Raw genomic sequence first — 5,739 nt, 5'->3', positions numbered from 1 at the left:
TGATCCTTTTTTAATTTTTTAAATTTTTTTGCAACCCTTTTGTATGTTCTTGCAACCCACTTTGGGGTTGCAACCCATGGGTTGAGAAACACTGTTTTAGGGGACCTACAGGTCTCTGAGGGGGGAGCAAATCCCTGGAGCGAAACTGAGAAGGCTTCAGAGTGAAACTTCCAGGCGTCCCAGTTTCCAGGTGCTGGGTGAGACTGGGAGTCTCCCAGGAAAGGGTCCAGGAGCTTGCCTCACTTTCCCCATTCAGCAGGGCAGAACTGGGAGATGCCAGGTCACCAGTGGGGAGGGGCTGCAGGTATGGGGGGGGGGAGAGGCCTCTGTGAAACCCCACTGCATTTAAAGTAGCAGATCCCAGGGGATGGAGTCCCTGTGCCCTGGCAGGAGGCTGGCTGTTCATCCTGCCTGGCCCTGCTGAGTGGGCTGCCAAGGGGCAGGGCTTCCAGTCCATCTGCCAAGGTGGCATATGTGCTTCCTGCCCCTGCTCCAACTCCCAGTCCCTACTCCCCTCCCAGAGCGGGGAGAGAACCCAGGTGTCCAGCCCTTGTACCCCCCCAGGTACCATTCACTTTCCACAGTTGAGAGGGAGCCCAGGTGTCCGAGTGCCCAGGCCCCACTGGGGAGAGAACCCAGGCATCCAGGCTCCCAGCCCCTTCCCCACTCCGGCCTCTGCCAGGGGGATGCTGGGAGCTGGGGGTTACCATGGAAACTGACTCACACTTGTTCAAGAGGGAAAGGGCGGGTTGGAATTGCTGCAGCTGGGATGGGGGGATCTGGCCGGCGCCTGGGTGTGGGCGGAGGGGGGCAGGCAGGACTTTGGAGCCCCCTGGGCTTAATCATCTGGGCCAGGACTGGCTGCTCAACTGATCCTGGTGGCTGGAGGATCTGCTAGAAGCCAGTCAGCCTCTTTGCTAGGGCCTGGGTCGGTCAGAGAGCATTTGAAACCAGGCTGGTAGCTGCCATGGCTTTGCCTTGTACAATAGAAATCACAGGGTCGGGGAAACTGAGGCATAGGGTTGGCAGCCAGGAAGTAGCAGGGGTGGGATTAGAACTAGCATCCCCTGGGTCACCCCCAGTGCTGGTGGGGGAGTGGTTCTGGGACTGGTGCTCTAAAGGGGCTGTCTAGGTGTTGGCTTCATGCAGCTCCACCCCTCTGCCCCACAGCTCCTGTTGGTGGGGGGACCCCAGCTGTTCTTGGGAGCCCGGATGCCTGGGTTCTACCCCCAGCATTGGCAGGGGGGGGGGCGGGGGGGGGGAGGGGGTGGGGCGGGGGGTGGGGGCTGGTGGTTCCAGCAGAGATGAATGACTGCCCCCCCACCATTCCCTCCCAGCCAGGAGTGGCTCTGTGCCCCCATCTCAGTGCATGGCTGTAGTGTGGGGCACATTGCCATGGCAGTTTGCCAAAGATCTGACCTTGTGGGGGCCCCCTCTGTGATCAATTTCAAGCCCCACCCTGATCAATTTCAAGGGGTCTCCCAGTGATCTGCCTCAAGGCCCCAGTAAGCCTCCCAGTGCTGGATTTCAAGGTCCCCCTTGATCGGTTTTAGTGGGAGGCAGTGATCCATTTCACACCCCCACCATTGCAGCTCCCTAGTGATCTCTCCTCTTCCCACAAGCCCCCTGAACCCAAGATCCCTCCTCCGGGAGATCTCTCTGAATCCTGCTGCCCTTTCAGCCTCTTCCCAGCCCTACACAACCTAGCCCTGGTGCCAGGTCGGCTTGGCAGGGCACTAATCCGTTGCCATGTGTTGTATGGTTTCTTTTTAGTTCACTCCCCCTTCCTCCCTTCCTCCCTTGCTTTCAGTTCTTCAATCCAGCTGCCCTGGATTTCCCCAGATCTTGCAGGGTGGGGGAGCATTGAAAGCTGCTGGTTTTTCCTTAGGGGCAGAAACTGGAGGAGCTGGGTTAGATGGGAGTCTTTTCTGGGCTGATTTCCCGCCCCCCCCTAAATGCACCCCCCTTCCCAGTGAGGCAGTCTCAACAGAGGGAAACTGAGGCATGACCCCGCCCCTCCCCAAGCCAGGCCTGACAGACTGTGGAGTTTAACAACTCGGAGTGGGGAGCCAGGGGCTGGATCTCATGGAAGAGAAACTGGATCTGATGTCTTACCCATGAGGCTTTGAAAGGAACCTCTTCTGACCTGGCTTGTCCCTTCTTGTCCCCTTCCCCCAGCCGTGGGGCACTTCAGTGGGTAAGGGTGCTGGCTGGCAGGGGGCTGGGCTGGGCTGGTAGCCTCCAGGCCTTGGGAAGGGAGGTTGTATCTTATCTGAACAGCTGGGGATCTGGGATCCTTGTGGATCCCACTGTTGGCTCCCCTTGGGGCATGAGATCTGCTGGATCCCAGGCTAGAAAAGCAGGGATCCACATCCGTTCCAAAGGGGGGGGGGTGTCAGCTGGCAAGATCCTGTCCTGTTCAGGGGGCCCTCAATGATCAATCTCAAGACCCAGAGTCTGATTGGGGAGGTGGGGGTGGGAAGGCCTCTGCTGTGTGGGAACTGCCCTGACTGAAGACAGGGCCCCCAGCCCTGTACAGCTGCCCCCAGCTGGGGTAGACTCCCCTGGGGTAGCTGGACCCCCACCGTGCTCACTGCTATACAAAACACTCCATCAAAGATGAAAAGGTTGTGGGGAGGGGAAATGGGCATGACTGGGCCCTCTCCAGTCCATGGCATCCATAGGGCCCATGCTGCAGCCACTTAGCCCTGCTGCTGGCAGACAGGTGGACTGAGAATCTGCATCTGGTTTCTAATCTGCACCGGTATGGATAGATAAAGTGATTGGGGGGTGGTCACAGAGCCTGAAGCCCCTGCTGTTATGTCGCGCTTGCCCTTTTAAGCTAATAAAAGTCACTTGGATCTCCACCCCCATCTGGCTTTCCTACAGTGTGATGGGACCTACATGTGACCTCTGGGGCCTCCTGCCTCAGTTTCCCCACCATGGCCTGGTCCCTGCCTTGCTCTGCAGCTGGGATGTCTTGTGTCTGGCTGATAATACTGTACTTTCTCACATATACATGCACTCCTCTTCAAAAATCTGCTGGGCTGGCCTGTTCATTATACCCCCTGTTCAAAAAAAAAAAAAGTCGCTGTGCTGATCTCTTGTTTTTCTTGGTGGATAAATAACTTCTTTTGCATATATATGCACTCCCCTCCAAAAAGCTGCTGGGCTGCTCTCTTCATTGTATCCTCTGATGGCAATACCATATTTTCCCACATATACATTCCCCCACGCCAAAAGCTGCTGGGCTGGTCTCTTAGTTGTCTCCAGATGTATAATAACATTTTCTTACATACTCATGCTCTTCCCTGGTCCTCAAAAAAAGCTGCTGGGCTGAGCTGTTCATTGTGTCTCCTGGCAGATAATACCATATTTTTTTGCATATACATACATTTCCCCCTGAAAAACAGCTGCTAGAAATTGGAGTGTGTTTATTTATGTGAGCAATACAGTAAGAGCTGTTTCTGCTGGGCAGAGGGGGAATAACAATGAGCAAGCTGGGGCTCCCTTCCTGGGGCTACAAGGAAAGACCTTTTTTTCTTTGATTCAGCCTTTCATAGATGAGTTGCATGTTATATTCCAGGGGCAAATATGGTAAAGCTGCCCAGACAATGGGCCTGATTTCTGTTGTGAGGAGGCAGGGAGCAGATGAATCCGGGAACAAAGGTGTTATCTGGGCAAGATAAAGGGCAGGGAGGGATGGGCAGCCAACAGTGGGGCTGGGCTGGGTGGGGCTATGCAGGCCTGGTGTGGGGGTTGATTTTAGTCTTCAGTAGGGTTTTTTTAGGTGCCAGGTGGTGCCTGCCATAGGTTCACAGACTGCCTAGACAAAAGGGAAATAAGCACAGAGAAAAGAAGTCTAGGGTCCCAGCCCTCTGGGATCTGGTGGTTTGAGCATATTTCTCCTTCCAGAGCTGCAGAGGAAACCCAGGCATGGGGACTCCCAGCCCTCTGTGCTCAAACCCCTAACCCCCACTTGCCCACCCTGCGCTGAGGGTAGAAACCAGGTGTCTGGGTTCCCCGTTCTCTGCAGTTTTGTGGCTGGAGTGTATTCCAGAGCTGCAAAGAGAACCCAGGCATCCGGGCTTTCCCAGCCCTTTGTTTTCAAATCCCCTAGGCCGCACTTTCTCTCGGAGCTTGGGATAGAACCCAGACATCCGGGTGCCCCAGAACAGAGCCGTACTCCGCCCCCTCCTTTCTTGGCGCAGTGCAGAAGCTGCCAGCTCTGCCAGTACCCGAGCATCTGGGCTGTGGGTTCAACCCTCCCTCTGCCTCTCTCTCCCCAGGGGTGGGGAGCTGGGATGCCTGCATCCTACTTCCTGCTCTTGGCAAAGCCGGAATAAACACAGGCAGGAAGTGGAAATAGAGACCAGATGTGGGACCCCGGCGCTTGGAAGCCACCCCTCTCCTGGCCTCCCAGACTCCTGGGTTCATTTCCTGGCTCAGCTGGAGTCAGCTTGAGCCTTGCCTCAGTTTCCCTCCATGCTGTGCTGGGAAGGGGAAGTGTTGGGGGGACTGGCATTTGGACTTGGGGGGGTGGGGGGAAGTGGAATAGAGCAGAGTCTCAAGATTCCTGGGTTCCTTGTGTCCCGGCTCAGCTGGAGTCAGGTGGAGCTGTGCCTCACTTTCCCCTCTGTGTCACAGGAGGCTCCCTCCCTTGCTGGGAAGGGAGATTAGGGTGGGTGGGACCTGGGTACAGTGTAGCCTCAGGACTCCTGGGTTCCTTCCATGTGTCCCAGCTCAGCTGGAGTCAGGTAAGGAACCATGCTTCAATTTCCCTCCACTGGGAAGGTGGGGGAGAGGCATTTAAGAGGGTTCAGACAGGCCTGATCCTGCCTGGAGCTATGGGGCTGGACTGGATGTGACCTGTCAGCTTGCAAAGAGGAGTTCAGCTGGAATGGCCTGTCTCTGGGCCGGCTGCCAAGGGCAGGTGGTTCTTCCCCAGCCTCCTGGGGGTGCTGAGTCCAGCTGTCGGGTTCCTCTCTGGGGGTATGGAGCAGAAAGGCTTTGGGAGCAACTCGGGCAATGTGCCAAGGCTTGTGATCAAGAGCACAGCACCCCTGATCTCTCCTCCCCTGATTCATATTGGAGTTAGGTCTATGGCGGAGGGTGGGGATTACCATATTATCTTGCATAAAACATGCCTGGGGTAGGGGCTGATCCTGCCTCAGGCAGGGTGTTGGACTAGATGTGACTTCTGGAGGTCCCTTCCAATCCCACTTTTCCGACTATGACTTTATGACAACCAGCTGCTGCAAATGGGACTGTGCGTTAAACGTGAGAAAATACAGTAATGGCCTTGTCTGCTGCTTCGAGTGAAAGCATCCTTTCACTCGGGAGTAGGAGTTTTGAAGTGATGGGAGCCCAAGAAGGGTGGCTGTGCCTTAAGGAAACGATCCTTCGGGCACAAAGCAAGACGATCTCCGTGCGAGGTAAAAGAGGGAAAGGGGCTAGGAGGCTTCCCTGGCTGACCAGAGAAATCCAGGGCAGCATAAGGGCCAAAAGGGGAGCACATAAAAAGTGGAAACAGGGAGAGATCACCAAAGACGAATATACCTCCTCTGCTCGTGCTTGTAGGGAGGCAGTTAGACGGGCCAAAGCTACCATGGAGCTGAGGATGGCAACCCAAGTAAAAGACAACAAGAAATTGTTTTTTAGATATATAGGGAGTAAAAGGAAGGCCCAGGGAGGAATAGGACCCCTGCTAAATGGGCAGAAACAATTGGTGACAGACAG

Source organism: Alligator sinensis, unplaced genomic scaffold, assembly GCF_000455745.1.
Source record: "Alligator sinensis unplaced genomic scaffold, ASM45574v1 scaffold707_1, whole genome shotgun sequence".
NCBI classification, from domain to species: Eukaryota; Metazoa; Chordata; order Crocodylia; family Alligatoridae; genus Alligator; species Alligator sinensis.
Note: the sequence above shows the minus strand (reverse complement) of the source record.